Raw genomic sequence first — 24,696 nt, forward strand, 5'->3', positions numbered from 1 at the left:
TCTCAGGGAAAATCTGGTGCTAAGATTTTAATAGTCAGAAACTTAATATGTCTACACATGAGAACAAATTCCTTTCACAGGGAAACACAAACCAATTCTTCATGAAATTGAAATACAAAGCCAAATCATAATTTATTAATTAGTATACAGATCAGATAAATTTTAAGTGAAAATATCCATTATTTTCACAGTAGGAATTTCTACAGATGAAACCAAATTTTGCTTAGGACCCTTCTTATGCTAATGCTTTAAATGCTCTTGTTCTGATGCCAATCCTATTATAATTAGAATTTTCTACACTGAGAGGAACGCGTTATTTATGTTAATAAAATTGTCTTGAAGTAATCCGTCTCTAGAAAGAGTTTACCAATAGCACCATAGATACTTTGGTGAAGGTTTTCTTTCTTGAAGAACCTCTGAATTGTGCTTGAATGGATGTTATAGATAAATGCTTTTGCAAATCATGCTTGAAGGCTCCCTTTCCTGACCAATCGTTTTTTTTTTTTTTTTCTGATTGACAAGTTATTTTCTCTGAATATATTAATGTACTCAGTGAGATCTCTTTGGTATTCTTAACAATTCTGTTATTCCAGATGTATTTATTTATATCTCGATTGTGTGTCAATGTAATAATTGAGATCCCTAGTTGCAATGCTATATCCCCTTTGTGCAAGTCTCTGGAGGAAAACTATAGGTGCCCTATAACATCACAAACCACTCAAACATCTTTCAGTAGCACTTAGTTGGCTGAATTTATTGAAATTACAAAAGACTAATTTTTTTTCTTCAGTATATGAATGGAAAAAAGTAAAGTATGGTTGTGATAAATTTGAGTTACCCATATATTCAGTTAACCATATTTTCCCCAACTCCAAGAGACCAGTGCAACAATACTTGTATGGTATTTTTACTTATTTGAGTATTCAGGAGACATTATTTAAAAGTTTATTTCTTCCAATCTGTGAACCCAGAATTATTTCAAAGTAATTAAAATTCATCTAACAATTTATAGATTACCTTTGAAACTCAAAGCGATCCTGCTCTATCCTGCTCTGTGTGGCATTGCCAGGATTTAGAAATTCCTGTGTCCTAACATTTAATCTTGTAATACTGATAAGTGGGATATCTTGTTTGTTTCTTTTTTCTTCTTCTTCTTTTTTTCCCCTCTGCCATGAGCCAGGTTTTTGCTAGATATTTTGTAAGGAATATCTCATTTAATCAGCATACAAATCTATAAAGTAGGTCTCCTTTCTGCCACAGAATCAGTTAAAGACTATATGATGGAGTATTCTGCCTAAGTCCTCAGAACTATGAAGAGAGATGCTGCAGGTTTTGCACAAAGGGAGGCTTAGTTCAAAGTTCATAGCCACTTAGCCATAGTGATTATGAAAACTTTACTGAAGTATAATTAACATAGTGTTACATTAGTTTCAACTGTACAATATAATGGCTCAACAATTCTTTACACCACTCAGTTCTCATCACAGTAAATCTGCTTTACTGAGTTCATCTATCCCCACCCATTTCCCCTCTGGCAATTATAGATTTGTTATCTGTAGTTAAGAGTCTATTGCTTTGTCTTTTCTCATTCCTTTTTCTGTTCCTTTTTTTTTTTTTTTTTAAGCTTTATTTGTTTATTTCAGAGAGAGAGAGCACATGAAGAGGGGAGGGGAAGAGAGAGAGAATCTCAAGCAGACAGCCCTGAGTACAGAGCTGGTTGCAGAGCTTGAATGCATGACGCAGGAGATCACGAGCGGAAAAAAAAGCCGGAAGAGGGCTTGGTTCAACTGAGCCACCCCGGGCACCCCTCTTTGTTTTGTTTCTTAAAGTCCACATATGAGTGAAATCATAGGTGTTTGTCTTTCTTTGTCTGACTTATTTCACTTGACATTATGCCTTGTAGGTCCACTCATGTTGTTGCATATGGCAAGATCTCATTCTTTTTTACAGCTGAATAATCAATCAATCAATCACATCTCTATATCCATGCATCTATGGGTAGATTTTGGGTTGCTTCAGTATCTTGGCTATTAAACATAATACTATAGTAAACACTGGGGTGCATATATCTTTTCAAATAAGCATTTTTATTTTCTTTGGGAAAATACCCTGTAGTAGAATGAGTGTATTAAATAGTAGTACTATTTTTAAATTTCTGAGGAAACTCCGTACTCTTCCACAGTGGCTGTACCAATTTGCATTCCAAACCAATAGTGCACAAGGATTCCTTTTTCTCCACATCCCTCCCCCAATATTTGCTATTTCTTATCTTTTAGATTTTAGCCATTCTGATTAAATGACATCTCATTGTAGTTTTGATTTGCATTTCCCTGATGATGAGTGATGTTGAGCATCTTTTCGTGTGTCTGTCGGCCATCTGTATGTCTTTTTAAGAAAATGTCAATTTAGATCCTTTTTTTTTTATATTGAGTTGCCTTTTCTTTTTTATTCAAATCAAATACATTCTTCATATATTTTGGATATTGATCCCTCATCAAATATAACATTTTCAGGGGCGCCTGGGTGGCTCAGTGGGTTAAGCCGCTGCCTTCAGCTCAGGTCATGATCTCAGGGTCCTGGGATCGAGTCCTGCATCGGGCTCTCTGCTCAGCAGGGAGCCTGCTTCCTCCTCTCTCTCTCTGCCTGCCTGCCTCTCTGCCTACTTGTAATCTCTCTCTGTCAAATAAATAAATAAAATCTTTAAAAAAAATTTTTTCAAATATTTTCTCCCATTTATTAGGTTACCTTGTCATTTAGTTAGTGGTTTCCTTCATCGTGCAGAAGCTTTTTATTTCGGTGTAGTCCCAATAGTTTAATTTTGCTTTGTTTCCATTGCCTGATAAGACATACCCAGAAAGATGTTTCTATGGCCGATGTCAAAGGAATTACTGCCATGTTTTCTTCGAGGAGTTTTATGGTTTCAGGTCTCACATTTAGAACTATATTCCATTTTTAGTTTATTTCTATATATGATGTAAGAAAGTGGTTGAGTTTCATTCTTTTGCATGTAGCTTCCCACAATTATGGAAATTTTAATGCTCCAAGTGGTCTTCATTTTCATGAAACCTCCAAAACATGGTCATTTCTCCAAAGTTTGTTTTTTCTTTATTAGACAATTGTCCATTTTCATTTGTAACATTGACATTTTATACATTAAATAATATACTATGGGGGTGCCTGGGTGGCTCAGTGGATTAAGCTGCTGCCTTCGGCTCAGGTTATGATCTCAGTGTCCTGGGATCGAGCCCCGCATCGGGCTCTTTGCTCAGCGGGAGCCTGCTTCTCTCTCTCTCTCTGCCTGACTTCTCCTTATCTGTCTGCCTGCCTTTCTGCCTACTTGTGATTTCTCTCTCTGTCAAATAAATAAATAAAATCTTTAAAAAAAAATAATATACTATGCATTTTATATAATGTACATAATAACATTACGTATACACACGTGTGTGTGTGTGTGTGTGTGTGTGTATACCTATAAAATCACATGAAGGAAGTGACATTGTTTTTAATAAAATGACTCAGAGCTAGCCAGTCAAGTTTGCAGATGAGGCCCTATAATCATTTCTGAAATCATTATCAGGTCTATACAATATTACTCAGAATAACTAGTAAAGTTTACAAGTGAAATGTATACTCTTTAGATATACCACTTGTGGGGGGGGCGCCTGGGTGGCTCAGCGGGTTAAAGCCCTTGCCTTCGGCTCGGGTAATGATCTCAGGGTCCTGGGATCGAGCCCCACGTCGGGTTCTCTGCTCAGCAGGAAGCTTGCTTCCCCCTCTCTCTGCCTGCCTCTGATCTCTCTCTGTCAAATAAATAAAATCTTTAAAAAAAAAAAGATATACCACTCAGTAGCTGAGATCAGGATATGCTAATAAAGTCAAGAAAAAACAGGCTTTGTGGATTACTTACTAATTTTGCTCAAGTCCAGGAGTACTGAACTTCAACCTACCTTCATTTTATTTCTTTTTTTCAGAAAAACTACCCCAAGCATGAATCTTACAATAAGCATGATCTTCTCATGCATAGAATAGCAAAATATACAAAGGTTTTCATGTTTTTTGTGTTTCCCAGGAATCTATACAAGACATGGCATCTACTTTTTTGTTATATCATATATACTCATTGGTATTTCATTTACAAAGGAAAGCACTACATTAATTCTTATACACTTTTCATTCAACCAGAATATGCTCTCAATATGATACATAATAATCTCAGAAGTCTGGATGATAAACTATTCCCCATTACCTTGTTTCTGATAAACTTTTACTTGTTTTGACCAACTCTACTGCTTCAGGGGTCTATTCTTTTAAAGCCTCACAATGCCTTCTGGTCTTTTCTCTTTCCCTCCCCCCCTCCCTCCTCTCTTCTTTCTTCCCTTCCTCCCTCCCTTCCTCCCTCCCTCTCTCTCTCCCTCTCTCCCTTTCTTTCTTCGTTCCCTCTTTTTTTCTTTCTTTCTTTCTTCCTTCTTTGTAGTTCCTTCTGCCAAGTGATAAGAGGCAAACTTCATAGAACAAGACTTGAATTTTCCCTTGACACATCACCATGTTCCTTTGCAAAAGCTTTCTTCTCTGACACTCGTGAAGTAATTTACTGCCATGAATACAGTTTTGTGCCCTTTGGTAAAGTCTGCCATCAAGAGTTTCTATCCCTCTTTTGTCAAGTCCTACTGTCCTATCTGAAAGTCCTCCTGACTTTTGCCCTCTTGGTGTATGACAGAGACATTTCTGACTTTGTAATTAAAAGTTCTCATGGTAAATACAGTAACAAAATCCTTTCTGTGGCTGAGACAATGCTTTGTGTTCATTAAATTCTCTTTTCAACTACAGAGTGAGCTCTGGCTGCTATTTTGTGACATGACGATAAGACCAGTCATCAACACAATATGTGGTGCCTGTCCAGAAATTAGTCCTGGACAGAGCAACTTCAGGTAACTAACAAGTAAGTACTTTGAGGCACAAGGAAAATTAAGTTGGTAATAAAGTTCTGAGTTCCATTATCAATTTCTATATTAAGTTATACTGCAGTGTTCTTATATATAAAATGGGGCTGGGACACCTGGATGGCTCAGTTGGTTGAGTGGCTGCCTTTAGCTCAGGTCATGATCCCAGAGTTATGGGATGGAGTCCTGCATTGGGCTCCTTGCTTGGCAGGGAGCCTGCTTCTCCCTCTGCCTCTGCCTGCCACTCCGCCTGCTTGTGCTCTCTCTCGCTCTCTGACAAATAAATAAAACCTTTTAAAAAATAATAAAAAATAAAATGGGGCTGAACTAGATCTTGCAAAGGCCCTTTCCTCATTTCTATGAGTCCATTTTTGTTTATGTTTTTTGGTTTTAGATTATATTATTATTATTAATTATTTTATGTTCAATTAGCCAACATATAATCTAGACTGGGAACTCCTTGTGCCTGTTCCTGTAATACCTTGTGTGTAGCTCTATAGTATCTATGGCAACACAATATTCTAATTATCTGTTTACTTATGCAATGCCACTCTTAATCCATGAGTTCACTGAGACCAAGGCCTTTGGAGACTAGCACATTATTATTTTTGAGTAAATAATTAATCTCTTAATAATTATATACCCAAAAGTTTGGGCTCCTAAACATAATTTACAACAAAATTACAGACAATTCTGTTTTGACCAGAATTCTCTTTCTTCTCTGAAATATCTGAAATGTGCTACAAAACTACAAGACCTTTACCAAAAGCAGATGTTGTGAAGTTGAATGAAGCCATCACTCAACCATGTGGAATGTCCAAAACTGTCATTTTTTGGCAACCATGTGTCTGTTCTGATATCTCGATTCAGAGAAAAGGACTTTTTTTTTTTTTGCAGGACTGTATTATAAATAGTTTATTTAAATCTCAAAATTACAAAGACTATTTAAACTTATATTTGGGGTGCAACATGAATAATTACTTGTTCTATTACTCTATTTTTAGCTCTTATCAGATTGGCAAATAGTGTATATTAGATCATATTAAGCTTTATTTAATATTATAAAAACTATTTTATAAGTTTCATGTGAGTATCATATATTTTTGGATGGTAAAACGTGAAGTTTGGGGATATTATTATTAGTGTTTTTAAATCCTATCTGAAGCCATACTTCTAAAATCCAACTGGCGCCAAGGTAGACTCATTAAAAAGTGTAATATAGTTTTACTAGTCACTGCCTTTTGCTTAAACAGTTCTATTCTTGACTACCCTTTAGCCCTGATACTTTATGAAACTGATGCTTTATGATTATATTTGAGGAAATACCAGATTTGGGGAGAATACTCCCACTTTTACCAGAATATACACCAAAATAACTCTCTCTTTATGTGAATATTCTATTTCAAGGAAAGAGCTGACAAATAATCATCTAAGAATACAGAAGATTCTGACAAAAGAAATTTAATTTCTAACTGCTGGCATAGTAGTTGACAAATCCAGTTAGAGGCAGCAGGAGTGCCCATCACTCCCTGAGATACCCTACAACCAAGGAAATCGAAATAGGTGTTAATGCTGAACAGCTTGGCAAATGACAGCACTGGAACACAGACCCAGGGGTGTACCTTCATGAAAAAAGAATGAAGTCAGAAAGCTTTGTGAGGCTGTGGGGAGACTTGGAGACACGCTAGACAAAGTATTAGGGAATTAAAATAAGTTATTGAGAACATGATTAATCATCAAATTGCTTCCTTTCACTTTTGCTGCAGGCTGCTGTTTTCTTCTACCTTTCTACCTTTTTTTCCCCAGTCTTTCTTTTCTACTTCTTCTAATAGCATACCCATTTACATCACAGAAATCCTTGAATTCAGCATAATAAGATGATCATCTCAACTCTGTAATTCTAAACTCCTCAAAATTGATGTTCTCTTATTTTTTTTTTTTAAGATCTTATTTATTTGAGACAGTGAGACAGAGATAATGACAGAGGTAAGAAGAGAGAGCAGGAGTGTCAGGGGAGGGGCAGAGGGAATGGGAGAGCAGGCTCCCTGCTGAGCAGAAAGCCCACCAGTGAGCTGATCCCTGGACAATGATCATAACCTGAGCCAAAGGCAGAGGCTTAATGAACTGAGCCATCCAGGTGCTCCCAACTGATATCCTCTTTTTATAAAATAATAAATGGTGTTTATGATGAACATGTGAACAAACTACTATATGTGATGTACTTCTCTTTCAGCTAAAACTCATTTGTTTATATCTAAATAATTAAAACATAAATCTTGTAAGGGAAAAAAAAACTTTCCTGAATCCATTTTCTGTCTTTCCATATCTAGTTCAACTGTAGCTGTTCACTGGCATTGATTAGAAATATATAGAATGATGTTGAGTAACTCATGAATCTAGAATGCCATAGCACAAAATATTTTTGAACCCTAACATAAAATATTTTAATTTATTGCATTCTGTGTATAGTTTTGGCCAAATCCTAGAGTTTGAGATGTCTTTATAAAAGTACCCAAATTCTAAGCAACACAATTAAAACCTGATGTTTCTTACTGTCAAAAGAATGAATATATATATATATATTTTTTTTTTCTCCCAAATGTATATCCAGTCTTCTTTTAGATTTACAGTCTTTATTTGCCTTCACCATTATGGAGGAGATGGATTCCAAATTCTTTGTAGGACCTATAAGACCATCTATATTTTGGCTTCAGGATACTTTTTTAATATCTCTTTTTTACTTTCTTCCTGTAACCAAACTATCCTTAGTAAAGAGAAGTGCAACCAACCTGAATTTTGACTAGATATGAAACACTAGGTATTAACATCCATATTCAGGCAGAACCAAGGAAGATCCCAAATACTACCATAATAGATAGAATTAATTTCTAGTTTAAATAAACCAGAATTTTACCAAAATTAATATAGCAATTTTATCAATTTTTTAAATCTTTAAAATTTCACATTATCATACAATAACAATAATTTCTTAACACTTTCAGCTGCTGAATTATCCTGGTAGAAACTGGACTATACACTTTGCAATTCTTAATAGGTATTTGTTTTCCTCTGAGGTTGGAACAAGAATACTTTTTTTTTTTTTTTGTCTTCCCCACTGTGGGTTCTATGAATGGCTGTGGCTAAATCATTATTTCCTCTTTCTGAGATGACTAACTGAGGTATAGATTTATCAGTCACTCATCTGCCAGACTGGAAAATATGATTCATGATGTTCAGGCCTTTTATTGATGTGATCCCCAAAATGAAGCTTTCCAAATTATGTGCCAAAATGCTTTTTAACATTTTTTCCATACATACCTAATATGATTGTCTCTATTCAGCATCTTGTTTTATTTCTCTTACTTTTTTTTTAATGAATTCCACTGTTTCATACAAACGTTGAAGGAAAAATGGTCCTGATATATAGGCTCAGAAATAGTTGGTTTTAAGGTAACAAAATAATGCATTAATGTTCACCTGCCTCAGTATTCATACTATGTACGTTGACTGCAATATTTTTGTTAACAGATTGATAGCAGCACCATTAGAGAGAAATCAAGGAAAACCTACACTTTGGATCCCACCAGTCCTGGTTATTTAAAAGAAGCTGTTTTATTGGGGCGCCTGGGTGGCTCAGTGGGTTGAGCCTCTGCCTTCAGCTCAGGTCATGATCTCAGGGTTCTGGGATCGAGTCCCTCATTGGGCTCTCTGCTCGGCAGGGAGCCTGCTTCCTCCTTCCTCTCTCTCTGCTTGCCTGTCTGCCTACTTGTGATCTCTCTCTGTCAAATAAATAAAATCTTTAAAAAAAAAAAAAAGAAGCTGTTTTATCTTCAGTTAACCATTAGTACTGAACAATATCAAGAGTGGGAAGTAGATTTACAATGTATATTTTAATTCTTTCTTTTGTTCAAGAATCCTCTTCAAAAACAAATGAACAAAAAAATATATTCTTCCTTCTTTAAAAAAAAAAAAAAAAAAAGCTTATATTAGAACAAATGTGAATGAATCCTTCCTGAATGTCACAGTTCTTCTTTGACTATGGCGGGAGAGGATTTTTTGAGAGTACCCACCCATCTTTTTACTCATGGTCATATATATGTACGTATGTATGTATACATACATATGTGTACATATATGTACATATATGTATATGTACATGTATATGTACATGTATATATATTTTTAAAAAGGAATATATATTATATATATATTAAAAGAAGGAAGAATATTTTTGTTTGCTTGTTTTTTGTTTATATATATATAATTATGTTGTAAAAATTCAACAGAAAGATATGCACATATCTTTATATGCTAGTGATCAGTAAATCATTCATAGCCAATAACAGTGCCATGACACTTTTTGTATTGATTTTCTATTATTTAAATACTCCTTGCATCTGATTCATTCTCTTGTTAGCTCTGGCAAATCCAATAAGCAGCTAGGAAATAAAGTAGAAAGAGAGTTGAATTCATCATTTACCTTAGTCAATTCGGACTGCCGTAACAAATGACAGATGTGGTGGATTAACCACAGAAATTTATTTTTCACAGTTCTGGGTATTTAAAGTCTAAGCTCAAGGTGCCTGCTGGTTCAGTTCCTAATGAGAACCCTCTCCTGCTTTGCAGATAGCTGTCTTCTCATTTTATTCTCACATGGCAGAGACTGAAAATCCTTTCTTAGAAGGACACTAATTATATCATGGGGACCCCATCCTCTTGACCACATTTAAACCTAATTACCTCCAAAGGCCCTAGCTATAGAATTATGAAATGCATTTCTTCAATAATAAGACTTGAAAGTCAAAATAACTCCTCAATCCATAGGCTGCAGGATAAATATTGCATTACCAGACATGAAAATAATATTAGTTTCATTGTGCATCTCTATGAGAGATCTTGGAAGACAAGGTGCACTGTCAATGAGCAGTAATATGAAAGAAGTCTCCCCCTCCCCCAGCAGGAGGTCTCACTGATGGGCTTAACATATTCAGTAAAGTGTGTTGTAAACAGAAGTGAAATAATCCTGATGGGTCCATAATCAAAGGAACGAGTCTTATTGATGCTAGAATAATGAACAACTGCATGGACACTAGAATTTCAATATAGTATAATCTCCATCAGTCTTTGCCTTAATTTAAAATTATTTAAATATATCTAACTCTAAAATGATATGTTTTTATTCCAAAATTATTGCATAGGAAGTAATTTCTGGTATAGTATTCGCCAATCTATGTATCTATTTAACTACTTGTGTAGTTAATCATTGATCTTCAATTGTTAGATCACTTAATTTTTGCAGTGATAAGCACACATTCATATTTCAACTGACATTGCTTCAGTAAAAATATTCCTAAAGAGAGTATATGCCTAATTATATCTATAATGGTAATATATATTTGAGTGTGATTCTAGATATTAGCTCTAAAGCCAAAAGTGTGGCTAAAATTGCATTTCTAGTACTTTTGGACTGTTTATTTTGAACTTAAAAATGCAATCATAGCATTATTGATCAGGTGCAAGTTCAGGTATGACAGAAATGACATTGATGTGGATATTTGACAGTTTCTTGCTCCAAAGCCTAAAGTCAATATCACACAACGGATTTTTGCCAAATACTAAAGGTGAAGCTTATTCACACTTTGGTATGTTATTACCACCTCCATAACATTTCATTAATACTTCACACTTTACCACTTTGGCAAATATAGTTTCCTGTCCCTTCTTTTACCTTTCCATTACCTCATCTTGTCTGATAAGTTTATCTTTCCAGTTGTAATTGAAACATCTACTCTTTTCAAGAAATCTACATTGAATATTATTTTCTCAACATCTCAACCATTATCATTTTATACATCACAGTTCAATTATTAACTTGTGTGACTATTTTAGAATAGATCAACAAATGTCAAATAATAGTGATATGATGTCTACTTATAGGGTTTGAATGTAAAGAATATCAGGAAAAAATATTTACAGACTTCTGATTTAAAAGGGAAAATAAGCCCATGGATTGTCATATTTCAACCATAAGTTTGCAGTGAGATGCCTGGCTATGTGCTCACTTGCAATAGTGAGGCAACCTTGCTTGCTTTGAGCAGGTATGGGAATGGGCTCTTTGGTTGTCAGAGGCATTTACTGGGTTTCTGCAAAATAAGAAGACTGAGGGAGAATATTCATCCATAAAAGATTGCTGAGGAAGCCCCAAAGGAGGGGAAAGGTCCCTGTGGTGGAGTTGGAAGTGTTTTCATAGTATTGATTTATAGAGACCCCAGCGGCAGCACTGACTGCTGTGAAGAGTGGGAGTGGGTGTTTGAACACAGACCAGGGACAGGGTCTGCTGCCTGTGGTTCAGTTCTCACACCACTCCTTCATCCTGAGTTTGTCTTTACTCTACACTGAGAGTCTTGGTCACCTGACATTTAACCCCTGGGGCCTGAGAAAGGGACTGAACAACAAGAAAAATAACAAAATATTTGATGTTTCCAGAAATAGCTGGGATTTCTCCAGTTGCTTTGCCTCATTCTAGCACTTTCAAGAGGCCCTAGCCCTTCCCAGGCCTCGCAATACATAATGATTCCTGACAGCCATCACCTTCTGCCCAGGACCAGTCCTGCTTGTAGCCAGCCCTCCCATTAGAGAGTCACCAGCTGTGGAAATGATCTTGACTCTATAGTAGCAGAATATACCCAACATCAGTCTCATCAGCCAAGGTTGTCACAGATAGATAGAAAAGGACATCTGAGGAGCAACATCCATTTGAAGAAAATACACACACACACACACACACACACACACATACACACACACACATATCAAGACTAGCACAGAAGACCACAAACACAGAGGAAAACAGGACAAATATAAGCTAAAAAATTTACTTATGTTCTGACAAATGATCTTCAGAGGAGTATTATTCAAACAATAAAACAAAATTAGATAAGTAAGAATTAGAAGGAATTAGAGATTAAAAAGTCTTCTGATGGGTAAAATTAGAGGAAGAAGATAAATGTGCTGAAAGTGAAATTGAGGAACTCTCTGGAATGTAAAAGGAGTCATGGGGTAGTTAAAACCCTAGTCAGGGAAATCCTAAAAAAAAGTGAGGGAGGAGAAAATAAAAGGAAGAAAATAATCAAGGAAACATTAAAAGAAAATTTTACAGAGCTGAAGTAAGGCAAAACATATTCAGATCCAAAGGATCCAGTGAAGAACAAACAGAATGAATGCTAACAGACCTACCTGCCCGTAGAGGGAGTTTTATAAACTGAGGCTACATATAGTGAAATCTATAGTAAAATTGTCTTAAGATAATTTACCTACAAAAGAAGAGAAATGGTAATGGGACCAGATTGTTTTGTCATTAAACTGGGAACTGGGGAAAAATGGAAAAATGGATAATTATTTAAAAACAAAATAATTATGAACTAAGGGAAATAATCTATTTTGAAGATAAAATGAATATTTTAGGTAGAGATAGACCAAAAAGGTTATTTGAAAAGTGTCTTTCACACTTTGAAAAGTATCTTTGTAAAGTGTGTTTTCCACACTTTTCTTTTTTTTTATTATTTTTTTTTATTTATTTTATTTGACAGACAGAGATTACAAGTAGGCAGAGAGGCAGGCAGAGAGAGAGGAAGGGAAGCAGGCTCCCTGCTGAGCAAAGAGCCCAATGCGGGGCTCGATCCCAGGACCCTGGGATCATGACCTGAGCCAAAGGCAGAGGCTTTAACCCACTGAGCCACCCAGGCGCCCCTCCACACTTTTCTAATGTGTGTGTATTTTCCTTTCTGTACTTAAAAAGTGTCATTCGTGTGAAACTGTTTCTATACTTATTTGTGTCAAGAACTTTGTCAACACCCTTTCTGTCCCATCTACTAGGCATTTAGGAACATAGAATGATTTGGGATCACAAAATAAATTGAAAGGATTAGTGATCATCTAACTCAACTGATTTTGATATGACAGTAAAATATAAAACAAACAAGCAAAAAAAAAATGTTTTATTGATCTGCCCCTGAAGACCAAGCATTCTATTGATTTTTTCTTTAATTTTTATGACAATCCTGTCAAAGGTTAGAGATATCTTCGATATACAGATGGCAAAACCAATATGCAGAGACGCTCAGTGACTTCTTCAAGGCTACAGGCTCCATGTGCCCTGTTTTTATTTATTTATTTATTTATTTATCCACTTGCCTCATATTGCTGTTTTTACCTTTTGGGTTTGTAGCTGGGATTTAAAATCTGAAGGATTTACTTGTGAAAATTTTAGTCTCACTGTGGATACATCCCTCCTCAAAAAAAAATGTATATATATATATATATATATATATATATATATATATATATATATATATGGGCTGAATTAAACTAAAGGGTACAAAACTTGCCACATGTGTTTCTTGAGATCATATGAGTCACCTGGAAGAGAAATCCCAGCAGCCCACCATGCACTAGGGAAATAAAAGATGGCACTACCCAGCCCCATACTGCATGTGTTACAAGTAAGTTATTAATAGATGGGACATCTTAAGGGATTTCAGTTGAGGTTGCTTATCGAGAACTTACATGTCTTAGATGCCAAAAAAAAAAAAGGGGGGGGACTCCTGGGGGACTCAGTGGGTTAAGCCGCTGCCTTCAGCTCAGGTCATGATCCCAGGGTCCTGGGATTCAGCCCCGCATCGGGCTCTCTGCTCAGCAGGGAGCCAGCTTCCTCCTCTCTCTCTGCTTGCCTCTCTGTCTACTTGTGATCTCTCTCTCTGTCAAATAAATAAATAAAATCTTAAAAAAAAAAGGAAATGCAATTTTATTGTCATACTTAATGTTTTGCATTTGCAGTTGTCTAAAATATTACACAAGACCACTATGCTGATTGCAAAGTCAGTTAAGTTTACTCAGAGTATACAAATTACCACAGGCTAGCTTTTTTTTTTTTTTTTTAAGAAGGATTTTTTTTTTTTTCATTGCTGTATTTGCATCAGTTGGTGTGATGGGTCTCTATCAAAATAACTGAAAATTTTCAACCCTGTCTAGCAGCTCATATTCCTAGAGATGGAATGAGCTAGTTTGCAGACACCAGTGCAAAATAAAAATGTAGTTTCTCTTTTTTGAAAACTATTAAGAATTTTAAGACAGTGGCAGCAGAGCATGAAACCAAGCATGGAAACTTTCTGAACAGGGGCTTCCCTGTAGCTGCACAAGTGCCATGCCTGTGAAATCTGCCCTGTCTTGGTAGGCAGCCTGGTGAGATGAATTGTTGAAATAGGCAACACAGTCTGAAAGCAAGAGTGTTGCTTCTCTGGACACCACACAACCTTCTTTATGCCCAAAGCTTCTATGCTTTATCAGATCTCCTTAGACTAAAATTTCTGAGTAGTCTCTCACTCAAACTACTTTGGGTAATTCTATATAGCAGTAATCTTCCTTCTGGTATGAGGAATTGTCGATAATGTTTGAGATGTCTTTTAGTTGGGTTACCCAGTTATGCTCCATTCTTCTTCAGCCTTCTCCCTCTCCTTGTCCTGTATTATCAGTCACCATCTGTATTTATTGGCTTTCATGTTGCATGTCTATAAAGAGAGCTCCCAAATTATACAAATTTATTGCCCCCACAAACTTGGATCCACTTATTATTATTATTTATTATAGAGACATAGAAAACTTTAGAGAGAAATGTATCCAGCTGGATCTCAATTCTTATTCTGATATTCTTTGCTGCCTTATGCCATTATTGCTTCACATGTAAAAATATGTATACAGAGACACAATACTGGTAAGTCACTTAGCAAAGTCATACCATGCCTGAAAGCAAGTGCTAGCATCAGTCCATCATCTCTGACCATCAGTTCTGTGGTCCTCCATCCCCAATCTTGCCTGCCTATTCTGTTAGTGTAGTACATGAATATTGGGTAAGATCTAAAGGCAAAATTATATACAAAAGTCTGCTCTTAAAATTCTTCCGTTTTTTTTTTTTTTTTTTTTTTTTTACTGCAACCCTGGTTAAAATGCTTTTTCTATCTTTAAACTCATTCTCAGTGAAAGCAATGTAATGCAGTAAATTCCAATAATGCTATGATCCTCTTGATAGAAATGACATAGACGACAGGTCAGGACCATGAAATATTCTGGCAAATAACTGCCACATTAATATGATGATTTGGAAGAATAATTATAGCCATTAATTCCTGTATAGAACTTCTTCATGCTTGGAATATTCTAAATGCTAACATAAATAGATCTAAAAAATAGATATTCCTACTCTCTCCATTTTGCAGATGACTAAACTGAGACACTGGGAAATTAACTAATTGTCCCAGGTAATGTGCTAATAACTCTAATGTTGTACGACTTCCTTATTATAGATTCATAATTATTTTACTATGAAATAAGTCTTCAATCCTCATGTAAATAAAATGTTTCTTCTCTTGGTTTGATTTAGAAGATTTTGGTATCCTTTCTATGTCTAAAATTAAGTAGTGTTGGAGAAGAAAAGCTCAACTGTAAACCACATTCAAATAATTCCCATTAACTGTCAACAATGTAATTATGTGTTATTTTTATGTAGCTCTTACAGGTTTTTTTTTTTTACTTTAAAAAATTAAATGATTGCATACAAAATGAGGAAGTTTTGTTCTCATTTAATCCTTACTGTGAATATAGGCACAATGATTTCATTATTCTGAAGCTATTGATTGCTCTTGAAATGTCCTGCTTCGTAATTAGGACATGCTATAATCAACCACATCCTAAATCTTTCCTTCAATAACTGTTTTTTTTGCTTTATTTTTTAGTTGTCCCCCTTTCAATATAGTAGTGCCTCACAAAATTTGAGGTAAAACATAGTTTATTTAAATATTCTGTGTTAGAGAAGCTTGACTCAAGGTGAAATGTGTTTGGTAATGTTCCCTTTAAGGATAGCCTTTTATACTGCTCATTCAGTCCTCAAAAACATTTCTCTGTTGGGTGACACTGCATAAATTAAACAGTGCTGATTTATGTTATAATTAGTTATATGGTACAGTATCTTAAAATAATTTCTCAAAAGAAAATTGCCTTTTCTTTTAGAGAAAAATTGGTTTAAATGTTTTTAATACTTAAAATCAGCTAGCTGAAAAAGTCAGTGATTAAAGGGCTAAATGCCACATGCATATATCAAAGATACTGCTACAAAGTATAAGCCAATATGCTTAAGTTCCCTTGAAAACATGCTGTCTTAAAAAAAAAAAAAATCAGTTACTTTTCAAAACATTTAAAAAATCCTAAGAATGTTCTTTAGTTTTTTTAGGATATCTGTCTGTCCTTAATATGTTTCTAAAAATGAGGTACAAAAACATACAAACACATAGCCACAAATTCAATGAATTAAAGCATACATTTTCTAAGTCAAGCATCTACATTAAAGTTCTACGTATTTGGTAGAAGTAACTGAGAGTTAACAATATTTTGCTCTGCAAACAACTTTTAAGAGTAATAAGATACAAGCTAAAAAATGGGAGGAAAGATTTATAAATCACATATCTGACAAAGTACTCCAATGCAAAATACATAACGAGTGTCAACAGTAATAAAATGGGGGGAAAAGGAAAGAAAAGAAAAAGACCTAAAAAGACCCTTTACCACTGAGGATATATAGATGGAAACTCAGCACATGAAGATATTTCAACATTGTTAACCATTCTAGAAATACAAATTAAAGACATGATGAGATACACAAAGTGTATATTATTTGGTTAAAATAAAAAAAAATAGACAATATTGACTGCTGGTATGATGTGTGATTTCATACATTGCTAGTGGGCATGTAAAATGGTACAGTTATTTGGCCATTTCCTAAGAAGCTAAACATGCAATTTAATAGGAAAATGTTTGACGTTTTCTTAGAAAGCTAACATACAAGCCAGCAATCACACTCCTGAGTATTTATTTACTCCAAAGAAGTGAATATTCACATCCATACAAAACCTGGACAGGAATGTTTTTGTAGTTTTATTTGTAATAGCCCCAAACTGGAAGCAAGCCAAATGTCCTTCAATGGGCTAAACAAGCTGTCCATGTATTCATACAGTGGAGCAGAACTCACAGCAATAAAAAGAACAAACTATTGATAACTATGACTTGGTTGGATCTCAAGAAACTTCACTGAGAGAAACAGACAGAAGATTTACTACATGATTTCATTTATATAACAGTTTTTAATTAAAATTTTAGTGGTAGAGAATAGATCGGTGGTAAACAAGGGTTTGGTAGAGAAGGGTGTTCTGCAGGCATTTACAGGGATGGCATGAAGGTGCTTCATGGACCTCAGAAGGTCCATGGAAGGTGACAAAGGCAGGCCAGGTTCATATCCTGATTAAGTAGTGGTTACACAAATCCGCATATATAATACATTTCTGATTTATAACCCAAATGAGTTTTCATTTGAAAACTGGTAAAATCGAAATTAGGTCCCTAGTAAAATCAATAACATCGTACACATGGCTGTCTCTTAGTTTTGGCAATGTACTGTGGTTGTATGAGAATTATCATTGGGAGAAACTGGATGAAGGGTAACAGAAACCCACTCTGCTATTTTTTGGAATTTCTCGTGAGTCTGCAATTATTTTAAAATATTTTTTAAATGAAATCAGGATATTTATTTACTATTCACCCATGCATTATGCACTTCAAATTACAAATTATAACCTACTAACTATAATAATAGTTTTCAAAACAGGGAAGACCTGACTAGTGCTGTCCTTAACATTTACTTTTTCCCTCTGTGAAAAAAAGTCTTTAAAAAACTTAATACACAATATTTAAAGTTAATATGAATATATATACACATATATAAGTTTAATATGTGTGTATACATATATATACACATATGCATATATGTGTGTGTGTGTGTGTGTGTGTGTGTGTGTGTATGAATTCTATAAACATCCTCATTTTAAGAAGGACTTTTAGGTTTGGAACTTTGTGGGTATTTGAACTGAACTGAAAGAAAATTATGTCTGGAATGGAAAAACTATTTTTAAATTATGATTTTACAATTGCCTTACTTTATGCTGACAAAACACATTTCTAGCAACTGTTGTCATATAGGTTCATCTTAGACAAAAGATAACCATAGGTTATAATAGCATATATAATTTATTAATTTGAATTCTACTCATTTTGCTTCACTTGTGGTAGGCTGAAAAATTTCTCTCAGATACCTTTGTTCCATTTTTTTATTAACTGGTTTTATGGACTAGATTTCCCAGTATATAGCAGAGGAAGGATTAGGTAGAGAGAGAAGGGTTCATTTCCACCTTAAGTTCTCCCATTTTCCTGAGACAGTTGATTTCCATAGTAAAATGCATTGTGTTGAATAGCTCTTTTGTAAAAAATCTATTATAATATATATATTTTTTTTCCAGAGAGAATAATTACCTAACAACAAGAACAGTGTGTTATAGAAAACTCACTATTATATTTTCTGAAAGGAAACAGAACTTTTCAGAAGAGAGAGGAAATAAATCAACAGAGCACATGAAGCAATATGCTTTAGGACAAAGGAACTTCAATGAAAGAGACACTATGATGGTTGGTTTTTTGTTAAATGGACTGATGATTACAGTTGGGATAAAAGGCCAAATCATTATCAGAAATTTTAGGTAATTATTTTGATTTATTATTTCCTTTCATATGGAAGGCTGTATCTGACTTTGATGAGGTTTTTTTGCTTTTGTTTTTGTTTTTAATTTGTGCTTCAAAAGATTGAGGGAGAAGTGGAAAAAAACTGCTTCAGAACAAGATGGCAGAAGATACTATCAAAGTAATTTTAAAACAAAGTATTAAGTAGAAAATTCATGATAATAATAGCATTCCTGACTATTAAAACATTCCTGATATTAAATATTAAAATATAAGCTATGACTATAATAGTTATTATGTCCTTGAATAAAACACTTTAGAACACTGTTTCAGCAAATATTTACTGATTCCCTGGAATTTTGCTGGATACTTGATGCTAAAGCATAGATAAACATGGTCCCTTTCCTTGAAAAAAGTATATTTAAGTGAAAAGAAACACAATCCCCTTAACACATTGTAGTAGATATATATTAAGTCTTAGTGTATGTGATTTTATTTGGAAATAGGATCTTTGCAGCTGTAACTAATTTAATGATCTCAAGATGATATTGTTGGACTTGGAGTGTGTCCTGAATCCAAGGACTGATGTCTTTATAAGAAAGACACACAGAGAGAAAAAGGCCATGCAAAGATGGAGGCTGGGAAGCCATACTTCACATCTTTCTTATCTAGAGACAAGCAGACCAGTCCAAACATGTTCCTCTGGCAAAGGTAGATATGGAAGAGTGTGAACAGAAATATTCAAATCCTCTCAAAGTCTAAGGATGGAAATGACCAACTGACTTTACTGCTTGATTCTACTAGCCAAAATAAATCTAAGACGGGGAAAAATATACCCACCCTTTTAGTAGAGTAACTTCAAAGTTCCATGAAAAAGTCTATGAAACATTTTTCCATTTCTTTGTGTCTTCCTCAATTTCTTTCATGAGTACTTTATAGTTTTCTGAGTATAGATTCTTTCCCTCTTTGGTTAGGTTTATTTCTAGGTAACTTATGGTTTTGGGTGCAATTTTAAAGGGGATTGACTCCTTAATTTCTCTTTCTTCTTGTCTTTTTGTTGGTGTGGAGAAATGCAACTGATTTCTGTGCATTGATTTTATATCCTGACATTTTACTGAATTCCTATTTTAGCAGTTTGGGAGTGGAGTCTTTTGGGCTTTCCACATATAGGATCATATCATCTGCGAAGAATGTATCACTCGGCATCAGGGAAATACAAATTAAAACCACAATGAGAGTGGGCACCTGGGTGGCTCAGTGGGTTAAGGCCTCTGCCTTCGGCTCAGGTCATGATCCCAGGGTCCTGGGATCGAGCCCCACATCAGGCTCTCTGCTCTGCAGGGAGCCTGCTTCCTCCTCTCTCTCTCTCTGCCTGCCTCTCTGCCTACTTGTGATCTCTGTCAAATAAATAAATAAAATCTTTAAAAAAAAAAAAAAACCACAATGAGATATCACCTCACACCACACCTCACACCAGTCAGAATGGCTAAAATTAACAAGTCAGGAAATGACAGATGCTGGCGAGGATGTGGAGAAAGGGGCACCCTCCTACACTGTTAGTGGGAATGCAAGCTGGTGCAACCACTCTGGAAAACAGCATGGAGGTTCCTCAAAATGTTGAAAATAGAACTACCCTATGACCCAGCAATTGCACTACTGGGTATTTACCCTAAAGATACAAACGTAGTGACCTGAAGGGGCACATGCAGCCGAATGTTTATAGCAGCACTGTCTACAACAGCTAAACTATGGAAAGAACCTAGATGTCCATCAACAGATGAATGGATAAAGAAGATGTGGTGTATATATACACAGTGGAATACTATGCAGCCATCAAAAGAAATGAAATCTTGCCATTTGTGATGACGTGGATGGAACTAGAGGGTATCATGCTTAGCGAAATAAGTCAAGCAGAGAAAGACATCTATCATATGATCTCCCTGATATGAGGAAGTGGTGATGCAACGGGGGGGTTAAAGGGGTAGGAGAAGAATAAATGAAATAAGATGGGATTGGGAGGGAGACAAACCATAAGTGACTTTTAATCTCATAAAACAAACTGAGGGTTTCTGGGGGAAGGGGGTGTGGGGGAAGGGGGGTGGGGTTATGGACATTGGGGAGGGTATGTGCTATGGTGAGTGCTGTGAAGTGTGTAAACCTGGTGATTCACATACCTGTACCCAGGGGGATAAAAATATATTAAAACATAAAAATATGTTTATAAAAATTAAAAAGAAAAAAAAAGTCTATGAATACAAGGATATTTGTTGAAACAGGCCAATAATGCAATTGACTATACTTGGTTTCAGGGCACAAAGCATTCCTGCATTTTCTGTTGTATTTCAGGACATTTTTTTTCCTCAGATTCTTGGCTGTTCTTTCTCATCTCCTAAATCTCTAATCAATGGATTGCTATTGGGCTCAGTTCATGAACCCCTTTCTTTTTCTATATAATGTTCTCATCTGGTTTCTGAGGTCACAAAGAATCAGATAATAAATACTCCATGATAGCAGGAATATATATACATATATATTTATTACTGATGTGGTCCATGTGTATGTATAAACAGTTGGCACATATATGTTCTCATTCAGTAAAATATATTTTTGTGAAGAATGAATCTGTAAATCAGTATGATGATGATTTTGGAACTCCTGCCTTGACCTCTCCTTTGAACTCCAAATACATATTTCCAACTGTTTCTTTGAGAGCTCTACTCAAATGTCTTTAAGAATTTCAAATTAGGGGCGCCTGGGTGGCTCAATGGGTTGAGCCTCTGCCTTCGGCTCAGGTCATGATCCCAGGGGCCTGGGATGGAGTCCCGCATGGGGCTCTCTGCTCAGCAGGGAGCCTGCTTCTCCTCATCTCTCTCTCTGTCTGTCTCTCTGCCTATTTGTGATTTCTCTCTCTGTCAAATAAATAAAATCTAAAAAAAAAAAAAAGAATTTCAAATTAACCTTACAAATCTTTCCTGTTCTAATCTTCTACAGATGAATAAATGGCAAACTCGTCTTTCTACTTAGTCATACTAAAACCTTGAGGTCATCTTTGATTTTTCTTTTTCCATCATACCTGGTATTTATAGTGAATATATATGTACCTGTAACCACTTTGGAGTTGCTCTGGAAATTTTATAAAGTTAAATATGTTTATATTAGCTTTTTTCATATTAGTCTCAAAATTGAAACAACCCAAACATCCATTAACAAGAGACCAGATAGGTGTGCCTGGGTGGCTCAGTGGGTTAAGCCGCTGCCTTCGGCTCAGGCCATGATCTCAGGGTCCTGGGATCGATTCCCGCATGGGGCTCTCTGCTCAGTAGGGAGCCTGCTTCCTCCTCTCTCTCTCTCTCTGCCTGCCTCTCTGCCTACTTGTGATCTCTCTCTGTCAAATAAATAAATAAAATCTTAAAAAAAAAAAAAAAAAACAAGAGACCAGATAAATAGTTTGGATATTTATTCAATGGACTACTACTCAGAAATAAAGGGCAGAAACAACTGATACATGCAACATTAATGAACCTCAAAAGCATTATTCTGAATTTAAAAAGCCAGGATAAAAAAGAGTACATATGATTTCATCTATATGAATGTCAAGAAGTGGCATAACTAATTTATAGAGAAAGAAATCAGAACAGCAGGTGCCTGGAGGGGTCAGTGATGGACTGGGAAGAGTAATAATGAATATTTCCAAAATGATACAAATGTTTTATGTATGAATATAGTTGTGTATTTTACAGGTATAAACTATTTTCAAAATTCATTCAATTCTAACCTTAAGATGTACGATTTTACTGTATATATTTTATAATTCAATAAAACAATAAATTACTATTTATAACATATATATTTAAATTATCAAGAAAAACTTTAAAGTTAAATACCTAGAATAATAACCACCAAAGTTAATGAACATTTTTGAACATTAATAACATTTTTTAAAAGTTCTACACATGTTCCATAAATGTGCCATGTACCCTTTCCTCCTCAAAATAAACATTATATTGGAATGTGTTGATATTTCCCTTGCTTTTTAAATATTTTTAGCATATATACAAATCTATAATTCTATAAATTTGTCCTTACATAATATATTGCATAGAGTTGCGTGTTATAACTGTACAAAACCACATCACCCTATATCATACTATAGGCATGATTCTGCAATTTAAGTTTCTTTTGATGAGCAGTATTCTGTTTTAATGGAATCAACTGCACCATTTTTTCTGTTACAGTTTAGTTTACTTTGGTTGTCCCTTGTTTAAAACTTTCAACTCTATCCTAAATATATGAAAGCGTTTTGAATACATATATATTTGTTAAGATTTGCCTTTCAGACTTAAGGCCTCTGACCATCTGGAATTGATTTTTATGTCTGGTAAATGATAAGTACCTGATTTCATTCATTTGCTTTGGATAACCAATTATACTAGCACCAATTATTGTAAAGGTCACCTATTTTTCTTTTGAACTACAGTACTCTGTCATATATCAAGTCTCCATATATATGTTCTGTTTCTGCAGTTTTACTCTGTTGTACTCTTTTACTTTTACACCCTTCTGCCGTTCTCAAATAGACCTGACTTCTAGAACTTTATAAGTATTCATAACTAACTGGAAAACGTCCACTTTCCCCTGCCATGCTGTTCCTTCCCTTTTGTTTCTTACTTTAATTATCCTTTTTAACTATCCTTCTATTAACATTTTAGAACAGCTTATCAAGTTCCATTATTTTCAATTTTGATTAAAATTGTATTAACTGTACAGATCAAATTGCTAGCATTCATATCCTTGCCATACTGAATTTTCCTGTTCATGGTACATGCTTATGTTTTCTTATGCCTGGTTTAATGTAGAAATTAAGATTTTATTGTTCTCTTAATACATTTGTCCAATTTTTTCCAGACCTGTTCATAGATACCTTATATATTGCTGTAATGTAAATATCTTTTTATATTAGCTTTTATACTTTTTATTTGCTGGTACATAAAAATATAATTAATTTCTCAAAATTATTATAAAATAACATCAATTTGAATAATATTTGTAGCTACATTTAATTTTTTATGTAGTGAAAAATATCTTCCAGGAATAATTGAATGATGTGAGTCTTTTCCATTACATTTATTTCTTTTTCTTGTCTTACAGCACTAGCTAAGGATTCTAGTTTAGTGTTAAATAGAGGTAGTGACCTAGGAAATATTGTGTCCTCCTTCATTTCACAGGGAATTGTTCTACTATTACTAAATGTTTTTCTTTTATCAAGTTAATATAGTATGCATCAATTCCTGGGCGACTAAGGTAATTTATCAATAACGGGTTGTCAATTTCTCTAGTGCTTTTTTATATCATGTTTTGGAAAGTTGATACAGCTTTTCAACTTAGTTTGCTAATATGGAAAATATCATTGTAGCATTTCTAATTTATGCCTGGTTTAATGTAGAAATTTGGGGCACCGGGTGGCTCATTGTGTTAAGCATCCAACTCGGTTTTGGCTCAGGTCATGATTTCAGGGTTGTGCGATCAAGCCCCATGGCAGCTCCATGCTCAGTGCAGAGTTTGCTCTAGATTCTTTCTCCCTCTCCCTCCCTCTCTGCTCTTCACCTGATCTCTCTCTCTCTCTCACACTGCATGTACTCTCTCTCTCTCTCAAATAAGTAAATAAATAAAATCTTTTAAAAAATCAACACTGCATTTTGTTTTTCTGGCATAAACCCATATTAATTATAAATTCTTTTTTTTTAATCGTGTTATGTTAGTTATATAATACATCATTAGTTTTTGATGTAATGTTCCATGATTCATTTTTTGCATATAACACCCAGTGCTCCATGTAATACACACCCTCCTTAATACCCATCACCAGGCCCTCCTATACCCCCATGCCACTCCCTTCTAAAACTCTCCATTTATTTCCCAGAGTCCATAGTCTTTTTTTTTTTTAATATGAGTCCATAGTCTTTAATGGTTCTTCTCCCACTCTGATTTCTCCCCTTTCATTTTTCCCTTCTCCTAATGTCTTCCATGTTATTCCTTATGTTTCACAAATAAGCGAAACTATATGATAATTGACTTTCTCTGTGTGACTTACGCGTCTTTCGAACTCTTGTATCAAACTGGTACCAAGCTTATTGATGTGTGT

The 24,696-nt window shown here is 34.9% G+C and overlaps 1 long non-coding RNA gene across 4 annotated transcripts in view; it reads left to right on the forward strand.

The window, feature by feature from the left end:
- Positions 1-24,696, forward strand: part of LOC309866684 — a 242,323-nt gene that overhangs the window by 122,982 nt on the left and 94,645 nt on the right. For 3 of the 4 annotated variants that reach the window (XR_014312753.1, XR_014312755.1, XR_014312756.1), the window contains one exon: positions 4,828-4,858. The exons of the other annotated variant lie outside the window; for it this stretch is intronic. This is a non-coding gene — a long non-coding RNA (uncharacterized lncRNA). Of the gene's footprint in view, positions 1-4,827; positions 4,859-24,696 lie in introns of those variants that run through there. 4 annotated transcript variants of the gene reach the window in all.

The sequence above is a fragment of the Mustela nivalis genome, assembly GCF_964662115.1.
Source record: "Mustela nivalis genome assembly, chromosome: 6".
Lineage (NCBI taxonomy): Eukaryota > Metazoa > Chordata > Mammalia > Carnivora > Mustelidae > Mustela > Mustela nivalis.